General features: G+C 39.0%; 1 protein-coding gene across 1 annotated transcript in view; it reads left to right on the top strand.

Annotated features, from left to right (window-relative positions):
* Nucleotides 1-12,716, top strand: part of LOC126215133 (F-box/LRR-repeat protein 7-like) — a 123,693-nt gene that overhangs the window by 65,785 nt on the left and 45,192 nt on the right. The window lies entirely within an intron of this gene.

The following is a 12,716-nucleotide window of genomic DNA, read 5'->3' as shown; positions in this document are numbered from 1 at the left end:
CCCCTTCACACCCCCAGCTTTCACCCCCACACACACACAAATTAAAATGATGAAAGGAAACAACTTTGTCGCTTACAACATTTCTGATGTTCGTACAGTCAAATTTTAGTGTCAGGCATGTAATTTTAATTTATTATTTCTTTGCTATTAACTCTGTTCGCAACACCCTTTGCATAAAGTATCTACATACACGAGGTAATGTTGCTGCAATATTATATCACTGTGCGAGATGTAGTTCAGAGCATATGATAACATAAACATTGAAAGGTCAGAAAAAAAGTTGCTTTTGCTTAAAATGAAGTGCAAATTACCCAGTTGAATTTCATCCAGTGTTTCATAATGAAAGCTCTTAACGACTTCCAACAAACTTTAAGCATAATTTTGAACTTTTCGTAAACTTTTTCTCAGTCACATGTTCTAAGGCAAATTTTAAACAAAAGAATCTGGTCTTTACTCGTTATTGCTGTTGTACCATTAACCTTTAACTGCTTGCATTGGGTCAGTACAAGCCTAGAGTTTTTTCTTCTGTTGTTGATCTTTGACATGATGAGGAGCAAAGGGATCTGACTCCTGTAAATTCCTCTTTTGTGCATCTGTCTCTTGTGCTCTATTTAAAACCCTTACTGCCCTCATTGTTTCTTCATATGTGTTTTTACCCCCATGCATCTATCCATGACTATATGCATTTCAGCGAAGTGGGACAACATTACCACCTTGTTCAGTATGACAGTGAAATGACACGATTTAAGTGCTTATACTCAATCACCGTAAAGTTAGTCGCATATGAAGTTACACAATAATTCCTAACAACTGATGATGAGCAGTCTCTGTCTGAAGACATTGCGGAAGATGGGAAGGACAGTGTTGAAATAAGTGAGCGCAGCAATGTTGAAATAAGTGAGCACAGTTTGGATTCAGATGTCATTTTCTCTTCAGGTGACATACCTTTGAATTCATTTATAATTGAAGGTTGCCATATGAGTAAAGATGCGCTGTCAAAATGTCAGATGAAACAGTTAGTCCTAAGGGAAAGCCCAAGTCTGTAATGTTATTCCTCATAAGTCAGGCACATTAGCACTGCCTACAGTTGCAAAGACTCTTTCTTTTGATGATAAATTGATGGATTACATTGTTATGTTTGCTAATATGCACATGATAAAACATTTGTGAACAGTTTGACAGATCTCGTGATGCACAAGCTACAGACCGTGTGTAGATGAATACTCTTGTGAGTCTCCTGCAATACACAGCAAATTACAAAGTATCTCATACCCATTTCAAAAACCTGTGTAATAAGGATGACGCCGTGCGGCGTAGCCGCGCGGTCTGAGGCGCCTTGTCACGGTCCATGCGGCTCTCCCCGTCGGAGGTTCGAGTCCTCCCTCGTGTGTGTGTGTGTGTGTGTGTGTGTTTTTGTCCATAGCGTACATTAGTTTAAGTTAGATTAAGCAGTGCGTAGGCTTAGGCATTGGTGATCTTAGCAGTTTGGTCCCATAAGACCTTACCACAAATTTCGAAATAAGGATGAGTCTGATGTATTTTCAGTTATTACGCCATACAGAAAATTGAAAACTCCTGTTTTTACTGTGATGTGTTCTCTTCAATCAGAAAAACACTGGAGATGAGAAGAAAAAGACTGAAAAGGAAACATCAGGAGCTTGACCTCATATTTCATGAGAAAAACACATCAACAAGAATTGGCCCTTGCTATTGATCCTGTACAGTTTTTAAACATTCACACACACTGGTTATGTGTCACTTGCTCTGTTCTTGTGCAGCTATCTAATCCCCAAGGGTGAACTACAGTACAGCAGAATGACAACTAGCATGCTCCCATTCATGGAATGCTGAAGTTAGGGAAGATTAGGGGAAAGGCAATCACATCTATCAAGTACATTTTGAAATCTTGTCAGAGAACAAGTGTTTTTATGTGAAAAGAGTGCATAATATGTCAGACTCACACACATTGTTCAGTATTAATTTAAGTGTGTGCATGTGTGTGTGGGGGGTGGGGGGGGGGAGGGGGGTGTCAGGGGGGGGTCGCTATTATGAAATCGCACCAGTGACGTAGCACAACAGTGCAACTCATGCAGATATACTTCACTTTTAACAGTATCAGCTTTACAATCAAAATAATGTAACATACAATGGCAATGTTAATCATTAAATAGTCCTATGCTGCTGCTTAGTAATTCACTCATTCATGTCATTAATTTAAACTACATTTCTAAAATGTAACATAAAAGTGTTAAACGCAGAGTGATCTGTGGCACCAGCTACAGTTAAGAAATCGCACAAGTTGATGCAGTGAACAAAGCACTACCACTTGATAGTTAACAAATGTTATGAACACAAATCTGTTACTCACTCCACTGTACAGTACTTCCAGCTCCAGGTGTTGGATGGCTGCAGTGGGGCTGAGCGAATGATTACCGTTGTAAGGTGTCTGTGTACTAAATGGATACTACTTATGATCTTAACTGCAACCCCATTCAATAGTGAATAAACACATAAATGTTACCTATCCATCAAAAATTAATAAAGCCCAAATAAACAAAATATAATCTATCTGAGTTACGGTTTTACAGATGTCCTTATTTATATAGTACAATGTAACATTTTGTTTAATATCTGTAATTCTTTAGTGTTGCCTATTGATTAACCTCCCCCTAACAGTATTTAGTATTTGCCTAGTAAGCAAGACAGAAACTCATATTTATGCTTTCATATATGAAGGTGTTATACAGGTTGTATCAAAAAGAATCATCCAGTTTGGCACATCTATGTTTCTGAAACTAATAAACGTATACAATGAATTCTGTTTTTTGATGAATGGGAAACTCAAACAATTTTTTTTTCCATACCTTTTCATAGGTGTTCAATATGGCCCCTTGAGGTGCACTGCGTAAGTCAATGCAGCATTCAAACTTTTCCCACTCTGCAGCAAGCGTGTCTTGAGTTACAGCTTTCACAGCTCCTGTTGTGTGATGTCTCTGTTCATTTATTGTTGTTAATGGTGTCACATAAACAGAGTCTCTTGTAAACCCCTACAAAAAATAATCACATACAGTCAGGTCTGGTGACCTTGGAGGTCAGTACTGCAAGGCTGAATCATTTGGTGCAGTGTGACTGATCCATCATTCAGTAATGCTTTTGATTTAAAAATTCCCACACTTCCAGATGCCAGTGTGGCGGTGCCCCATCTGTTGGTAAGTTAAGTCGTTCAAATCAGTCTCCAACTGTGGGAGATGAAAGTTCTTAAGCATATTGGGAAATGTGCTTCCTGTAACAGTGTTCACTGCAAAGAAGAATGGACCGTATATCTTTTCTCACAAAACTGCACAAAACACATTAAATTTTGAAGAGTCCCCTTCACGTTGTACAACTTCATGTGGTTGTTCCGTACCCCATATTCTTATATTATGACAGTCTATCTTTCCATTTAAACGGCAGATGAATTTGCCGTCTGTGCCCGACACTCCGGGACGGCTCGGTGATTTGTCTTTACATAAACAACTTGTTTCTCGGAATTGTTCATGCCATTGTCTAATGTTCTGTGCTGTAGGGGGATCCATACCGTGCCTAGTACAAAAGTCACGCTGAGCAGTTATTACTGACCCGTGCTGCACAAAATGTAGAACACAAAATGCTTTCTGTTGTCCTGACACCATTTTTACAAGAGCTGAAGTGGGCGCATACTGCTGCTACCTAGCGGGAACCATATAAAACTCAAGAGTTTGCTCTTTCCAACAGTATGTTGTTCATGCACATATCTCAAATTTCTTTTTAAAATTGGATGATTCTTTTTGATACATTCTGTATACACTGGAGGAACAGTGACAATATTATGAAAAGAATAGCTTGTTACTCACCATATAGAGGAAATGTTGAGTCACAGACAGGCACAACAAAAAGACTGCTAATCATTCGGTCAGAAAGCCTTTCTCTGAATTAGACAACACACACACACACACACACACACACACACACACACACACACACACACACACACACACACACAGAGCCACTGTCCAGAGACAGTGGTCAGAGACATTGCCATGTGTATGAGAGTTGCATTTGCGTGAATGTGGGTTATCTAATTCAGATTTGTTTAGCAGTCTTTTTGTTGCACTCGTCCGTCACTCAACATTTCCACTATATGGTGAGTAGCAATCTATCATTTTCACAATATTGTCACTATTCCAGCCTGGATTTTTCATTGTTTGATACAATTGAGAAAGCTGCTTGTAGTGAGACAGGATCATAGCATGGTATGAATTATTCATTGTTAAAATAGAATATGTGCAAAATTGTTAAATTTTGTCCAAGCCTTCTTGTGTACTCCAACAGCCACTCAACGATGACACATTCCTGTACACCATAGCAACATTGGGAAACAGTCGCAGGTTCCAATAAATTATGTTCACAGTTCACATTTGCCCATGGAAATATTTGTATTTAAAAATCTAGTCCTCTTTCCGGCGTCTCCATGTGTCTATCACATCTACAACCTCCTCTCGTGATTATAAAACCAACTTGTTGCAATGATTAAATAATGCTCTGTGAAAAATTCTACCAGATGGATTCCCCTTATCATACTTTATCTCATTCCACTTTCTGCTACTATCAAATTTGTCCCCCGTTACAAATAAATTTTCATCTCCCTTAACTATCAAAATTATTTCTTTTATCTCATTGTACATTGTTTCAATCTCTTCATCTGTGGAGTTAGTAGGCATATAAACTTGTACTACTGTGGCATGTTTTGGCTGTGTGTCTATCTTGGATGTGATGATTCACTGATTGTGCTGTTGATAGTAACTTCCTATTTTCTTATTTATCGTTAGACCTACTCCTGTTGATTTTTCATTTATAACCCTCTATTCATCTGCTCCTGTACTAATGTCCACTATATCCAACTTCACCCTAACCATTTTCAATTAATTGTCTAACCTACTTACTCAATTAAAGGTTGTTACAGTCCACTCTCCGACTCATCGAATGCCAATTTGGTTTTTCCTGCTGACGACATCCTACTGAGTAGTCCACATGTGGAAATTGGAGTGAAGACTTATTTTACCTCCAGAATATTTTACCCAAGAGGATGCTATCATTATTTAATTATATGGCGCAGTCACATACCCTTTGATAAAAATAACGGTTGTAGTTTCCCCTTGCTTTTTCATTTGCAGTCCTGCATGGCAAGGTCATGTTTGGTTAAAGTTGCAATCCCAGCTCAGACAATCATCCAGACTTTTGCCCCTGCAACTATGGAAAAGACTGCTGCCCCTCTTGAGAAACTATAGGTTTGTCCGGCCTCTGCACAGATATCCTTGCACTGTCATTGCACTTATGGTACGCCCACCCCTATTGTTGAGTCACGCATGCCACCCCATTTGGTGAGCCCCAAAAATCATAGGGGACATCTAACAACTGCTGCTATTGAATGTTTGCATAGACAAAATCTGTAGGTCATGAAGTTTTCAAAATCTCTTCTCTGGGCACATTATTTTTTTTCCATCTATATCAGTAATATTCTACCTTCAGTCCCATGCCCTTCTATCTACAAGTGCTCAAATTATTGGCATCAAAAGAGCAACAACAGTATGAGGAACTTAGCAACTCACGTCTGAAGAGTACGTTGTGGCACACCACATTTAGTAATTTAAATGTACTGTGTAACTTTAGTATGAAAAGGGCTTTCACCTGCATTTCACATAATGAGTGATTGGCTATGATAATGTCACACAATTCTACCTCAAACAGAAATATCATGAGCTTTTCCCACCACTTGTGTGTCAGCATACTATGATGCTGGGACATTTTTGATTCAGTTTTCCTTCTTATAAGTTAACTGTTGTTCTTTATTAACTGTTATCAGGAACTGTGGCCTGGAGTATCATTGTTACATTGCTATGCATCATACTGGCAGACACAGAAACTGCATACAGTTAGCCCCTCCAAAATATGTATGCAAAACATAAATCTATATAAATAAAAATCAATTGTCACATGTTTGAAAGGTCATCACTTGAGAATGACCTGATTGATTTGGCTGATTTTTGTTGTTGTGTCCGAAATTGTGAGGATAAGGTTCATATGAAAGAAAATTTTTGGAAAATTCCACCAGAAAAATTGGAAATTTGGATGTCATTTTTGCATGAAAATCTCGATAAAAGAAATGTGATGTGACAGTTCGTTTGACAGTTCTGCTGTCACATGTTTTCATAACAAAAGGAATAAGACATTCAGTTTGACAGTTCTGGCACTTGTTTTCATAACAACAAATTCTGCATTGAATATTGATATTGTGCAAAAAATAATACAATTGAAAGTGTTATTTCAGTGCATTATCAGTTGTCATCATATCTTTGGTGTCTTGCAAAGATTGAATTGATATTAGATTGTGGGAACTTTCTACGTTGCAAACATTCAGTTGATTTCAGTTTGTGATTTATTACTTTGGAAGAAAAATGTCACCAGTGAGGCGTCAAAATATTGGTTGGTGTACGCACAACCAAGCCAGTTACACGATCGTCAAGTCGGCGAGACTGAGGACGAGCATAGATAGTGTTTGCAGGCAAATCGAATAAGTATTTTTGAAGCACAATCCATTATGACTCCCGAACAATGGTTAAGTTTGACTCACTCAGTTGGAGCTTACACACAAAATAATTCAGAATGTCGACAAAACAGACGGCCAAACGTGTGTTAACTGGTGCGAAGATTACTCCACTAATCTGTATGTAGCAATGTTGGTAACCATATTTCAACTTGAAAACTAACAAAAGTTCATTATTCACTTACATGTCAAGAAACAAACAAAAAGGTCAGCTGTATAAATTTTTATGCATACCATTTGATGATTCATTGAAATGAGGACTATTACAATTGTTTCATCAGTTGTCTGTTGATATGTATGTCAAAATTGAAACGGAATGTCTACAATTAATAAATTGCAAGGCCAGTCACAGGACGTGTGTGGAATAAACCTCGAATTGCTGTATTTTTCCCACAGGTATCCTCGAGTGTTGGCAAACAGTCAGTGCTATTGTTTTCTCTCCAGGCGAAAGGACAAAAAAATATCATTCATCACTGAGAGTTGCGATGAACACACTAAAAACACAAACAAATTATTGTCAAAACAGTGAATTTTTATTTATTTCATTTCAATAAATTCATGATCTTACTGAAATTCTTTTGTTTTAGTTCACACAAATTCGAGGAAAGATTCTCTTGGCTGAATCCTTTCTTGACCAATTGACTGATAGAAATGTGAAATACTGTCATTAAAGCCACCATCCTTACACATCCAGCAGCTGGTAAGGTGTCTCTCATACCTCATGCACTAATGACTCCAACCAATTTACCAATTCATTTTGACTTCTATTCCCAGTCATGGTTGCCTTTGCAATATCAATAAATAAAGTCCGGAGGGGGGGGGGGGGGGGGGGCAGGAGGAAGGAATGGACAGAGAAGGAAGGAGGAAATGGATGTAGAAAAGGGGAAGGAGGATAGATAGAAAAAGGGAAAAAAACAATAAAACAAATCGTGACCCTCAAAGAATGTGCAAAGAAGATTGGCCTGCAAATCTCCATTGAGAAGACTGAAATTGCAAGAGACAGGAGATGTTTTTTACACGCAGCAATACATATAAAAAACAAAAAATTTCATAAGAAATTTGAAAAACATTCCAAAACCATCGGTTGGCTAGGTGCTGCAAAACCTATGTCAATGTGAAAGTGACACCAGACGGTACCACAGATGACTGCCTAGGTAGAGAAATATACAAAGAATATCAGGACATTTACATTTGGTGCTGATGACCACTGAGCGCCACGGTGGATGTGTACAAGGTGCGGTGTGCTACCTACGAGCGCAGAGCATGGAGCAGCAGAGGCAAAGGAGGAAGTGAACTGGTAGACCAGAGTGGCAAAAGTGCTGCCATCTGTCGATGGGGAGAAGAACGCGGGGCCACTAGCCTGGCTGTTCACTATTTGAATTAGTGGTTACATGTAAAATGAAAACAAACAAAAAAATTACATTAAAAAAATACTCGGTTACAATGTTCCACAGTCATCAGTTAAAAGAACATACACATGTGCCACTCCTATTTACAAGCATCTCGTTACTGACCAAAAGGGAAAGGACTGAAACCTTACTGTCCACGCTGTCAGAAAGTACTATGCCAATTAATAGCTAGCAGCAATAGCACTAAAAAAAGACACATTAAAAGTGGGGTCAATTTAAAACCTGCTAACTAAAGTTGACAAGTAATCGAGGCTAACATGAGAGAAGACCTGAGACGCATTTTACATCCTGAAATACAGGTAAATTTTAAATTAGTGAGGACACAGATAATGACGCAGCACAATAGTGTGCCATAGTGATAGGATAAAAAGAAAATGTGCAACTTCTATTAAGAGAGGACGATTTTACAGGTATGTAAAATGAGCTGGGTGGACCTTGCAGAGCTCACTATAGGAGACAGGCATATGCTGTACATTCTTAAGCCTATTTAGGGCCACAAAAATAATAGAAAAAAAAAAGAAAAACTACTGACCCAATTAAAAATATACATGTATGGCGCACAGTAATGAGGAACCAGAAAGAGGAGGAGATGAGGCTGGGTGCTGCTTCAAAAAAGAAAAGTTATTCACCGGGACTGTGTGCTAAAGCGCAGTTTGCTTGTTCAAAATGCCAGACGGATCACGGTAAATGCTGCATATGATTTCTATTTCTTCTAAAATGTTCAAAACCGGGTCCTTACGTTGAATATGTAGAATGCTGCAATTTGTGTTTATATTTGAAATGGAATGGTTATGATCCTGCAGGTGGTTAGTGAGAACAGGTTTGGAATTGCTAAGATCCTGATGCTCTCTAAATCGTATGCTAAAGGAGTGGCCAGTTTGGCCTATGTATGCGGAAGGGCACTCACTACACTGTATGCGATTGACACCTGATTGTGCGTAGTGATTGTCTTCTCTGTTTTTGTGGGCTTAAATAGATGCCCAACCTTATGCAGAGTGTAGAAGGCAGTTGGTATAACTCGTCTTTTCTAAGTCATTTGTCAATACTGTCACATACACTACATGATCAAAAATATTCAGACACCTGGCTGAAAATGACTCACAAGTTCGTGGCGGCCTCCATCGGTAATGCTGGAATTCAATATGGTGTTGGCCCACCATTAGCCTTGATGATAGCTTCCACTCTCACAGGCATATGTTCAGTCAGGTGCTGGAAGGTTTCTTGGGGACTGGCAGCCCATTCTTCACAGAGTGCTGCACTGACGATGCCGGTCGGTGAGGCCTGGCACGAAGTCGGCATTCCAAAACATCCCAAAGGTGTTCTATAGGATTCAGGTCAGGACTCTGTGCAGGCCAGTCTATTACAGGGATGTTATTGTCATGTTACCACTCCGCCACAAGCCGTGCATTATGAACAGGTGCTTGATCGTGTTGAAAGATGCAGTCGCCATCCCCGAATCGCTCTTCAACAGTGGGAAGCAAGAAGGTCCTTAAAACATAAATGTAGGCCTGTGCTGTGATAGTCCCATGCAAAACATCAAGGGGTGCAAGCCCCCTCCATGAAAAATATGACCACTGCCTCTGAATTTTGCTGTTGGCACTACACACGCTGTCAGATGACGTTCACCAGGCATTCACCATACCCACACCGTGCCATCGGATTGTCACACTGTGTACCATGGTTTGTCGCTCCACACAACGTTTTTCCACTGTTCAGTTGTCCAATGTTTACACTTCTTACACCAAGCGAGGCGTCGTTTGGCATTTACCTGCGTGATGTGTGGCTTATGAGCAGCCGCTCAACCAAGAAATCCAAGTTTTCTCAGCTTCTGCCTAACTGCCATAGTACTTGCAGTGGATACTGATGCAGTTTGGCATTCCTGTCTGATGGTCTGAATAGATTTCTGCCTACTACACACTACGATCCTCTTTAACTGTCGGCAGTCTCTGTCAGCCACAGATGAGATTGGCCTGTACACTTTTGTGCTGTATGTGCCCCTTCACATTTCCACTTCACTATCACATCAGAAACAGTTGACCTAGGGATGTTTAGGAGTGTGTAAATGTCGCGTTCAGATGTATGACACAAGTGACACCCAATCATCTGACCAGGTTCAAAGTCTGTGAGTTCTGCAGAGCACGCCATTTGCACTCTCACGATATCTAATGACTACTGAGGTCACTGATAGGGAATAGCTGGCAGTAGGTGGCAGCACAATGCACCTAGTATGAAAAACGTATGTTTTTGTGTGTGTCCGGATACTTTTGATCACATAGTGTGTAACACCTACACATGGAATCCAGCAAAAATAATTTTTAGAGTTATTGTTATTCGTAGATGACAGGGTAATCCCATACATGTCATTGGAAGTGGCTTTCGATTGCATTTACTAATGAAGAACATCGACAACATATGGCTGGTAGCCATTAGCATGTGCTATGAATTTAATGGTAATTTTCTGGCCGTGCGGTAGAGCATAGCAGGAAGATCTTCCATTTTTTGCTGCTTTGGATGAACAGAAGAGCAATGAATAATAGAACTAGTTGCAGTTGGTTTACTAAATATTTTAAAGTGAACTTTATTGTCCTGTAACGAAATTTCCAGATTTAAAAATGGAAGCGTAAAGCCAGAGTGGTATTCTATCTTACACTGAATCTTGGGGTGCATATTGTTAGTCATGTTGAAAAAGTTGCAGCTAGGCATCGGTCCCATTATACAAGAGTATTATTGTCATCGACTTATCTTTTGTAACATACTACCCTATGAAGGTGGTGTGGGCAAGTTGAAAAAAACTGATGTTCAATGTGATTCATGTAAATATTAGCTATTATACTGCCAATGGGGCATCCTATGGCTAATCCATTAGTTTGTCCATAGACGGTATCTTTGAAGGCAAAGTAATTGTGGTCTAGAACAATTCTGAGCAAATTAAGGAATTCATTAATTTTTTGTGAATCTAGACGAGAGAATATCTGGAAGTTGGATTCAATAATAGGTATCACATATTTAATAGGGATATTTGTATACATGTTTATGATGATGAGACTTGCTACATTTGTATCACTGGTTATTTTCACATGTTTGAGGTGTGTAATTAACTCCTCTCTATTCTTGATAGCATGATCATCATGCAAAGAATAATGCTTAATGGGGAAACTTTGCAATTCTTTAACCAATAAGTAGTTTGGGGCATTAATAGCATTGATGATTGGCCTTAAAGGAGCCTGTAACTTATGAAGTTTCATGACGTTCCTGAAAGTAGGCGTTCTCGGATTCATCGGTATTAAATTTTTTTTTTTTACGAAATTGGAGTGAATAATGCATCTGTTTCTTTAAATGCATTTTTAATTTGTGCAGCGAACTTAGCTGTGGGGTTAAATGAGTATCTTTTGGAGTGGGGCTGGAGAGGAGGTCTTGTGCTTTCCGTACATAGTCAGCCTCGTATAAAACTACTGAAGTGTGGCCTTTGTCTGCTCGCACGAGAACGGCTTGGTTCTCCTTTAGCTTCCTGTTAATGTCGCGCAAAATGGGTTGGTCCTGTGCATAGACATACTTCTTGTGGGGATTCCAGTGTTTCTGATTTTTATGATTTACTCTGCCAAGTTATAGTGCAACGGCTTTATTCAGTTTTTGACAGACGGAGTTTTTTTTGGGTTATCTGATTTAGTCTGCTCCAGGGCAACAATAATATGGGCCACCAACAAAGAGGCCGTATTTTGATTAAACGGGGATCCGAGACTGTGGGCTAGCCCTTTATTTAAAAAACACATTTCCTCGCAATTAAAAACTGTGCTAGTTTGGTTCTCAAGTTTATGGTAAAAACTAAAATTAGAGCTAGGAGCTGCTTATAAGGCAGAGTCAGACCTCACACCTAATCTTCCCAGCTTCGTGGCATGAGAACTGGTAATATTATCCTTCACACAATCAGTGAGATACATAATATGCGCATATGCATTGTCGAAAGTGAAATGGGTCAGTTCCTTCAAAAATTTAAGCTGTGTTACATAGGCTTTCTTATTTAAGACATCTGTTTTTGAATATAAATGTCTAATTTCTTTAACGATAGCAATTTTCACGAGCTGCTAAATGTAACATGGTGAGCTAGCAGTAATTCTATTGAACTGTCTTCTGATAAAATTGGGATCACGTTATATGCTAGACACGTTTTATTAAAATTAATAGCGGCTGATGTCAGACAGAGTCTCTTGCATAAATTCAGAAATTGGTAATATTTTCCGGTTGCCCTGTGTGGCATTTTACTACAAACGATACTGTTGGAGAAATATCTGCAACTGAGCATTATACCAGAGGTTAAAAATACTGCCACAGTTGTAAAGTTCTTTTTATTATCACATGACTGGTTGCAGGCTCTTATATGCCCATCTTGAGGTGTCATACTGAAATAGTAGCAAGAGACGGGAGATGATGTTTACATGCAGCAATGCGTATAAAAAACAAAAAAATTTCATAAAAAATGTTTTATAAATTTTAACTGTTGTATAACAGTTCTAGAAAATGTTCAAGACAACTGAGTGAGTGTTGTCAACAGAACATAGTAATACTATGAAATATATATATTCACTTACCCGATGAAACTGGAGGCTTAAGCAGCATTTCCTGCAATACAATAATATGTCAGTGTGCCGCTATAGTTAAGTTAGGGCCTGCCCAGCTTGTAAACTTCA

The sequence above is a fragment of the Schistocerca nitens genome, chromosome 12 (assembly GCF_023898315.1).
Source record: "Schistocerca nitens isolate TAMUIC-IGC-003100 chromosome 12, iqSchNite1.1, whole genome shotgun sequence".
NCBI classification, from domain to species: domain Eukaryota; kingdom Metazoa; phylum Arthropoda; class Insecta; order Orthoptera; family Acrididae; genus Schistocerca; species Schistocerca nitens.
This window is presented reverse-complemented; position numbering and strand designations above follow the sequence as displayed.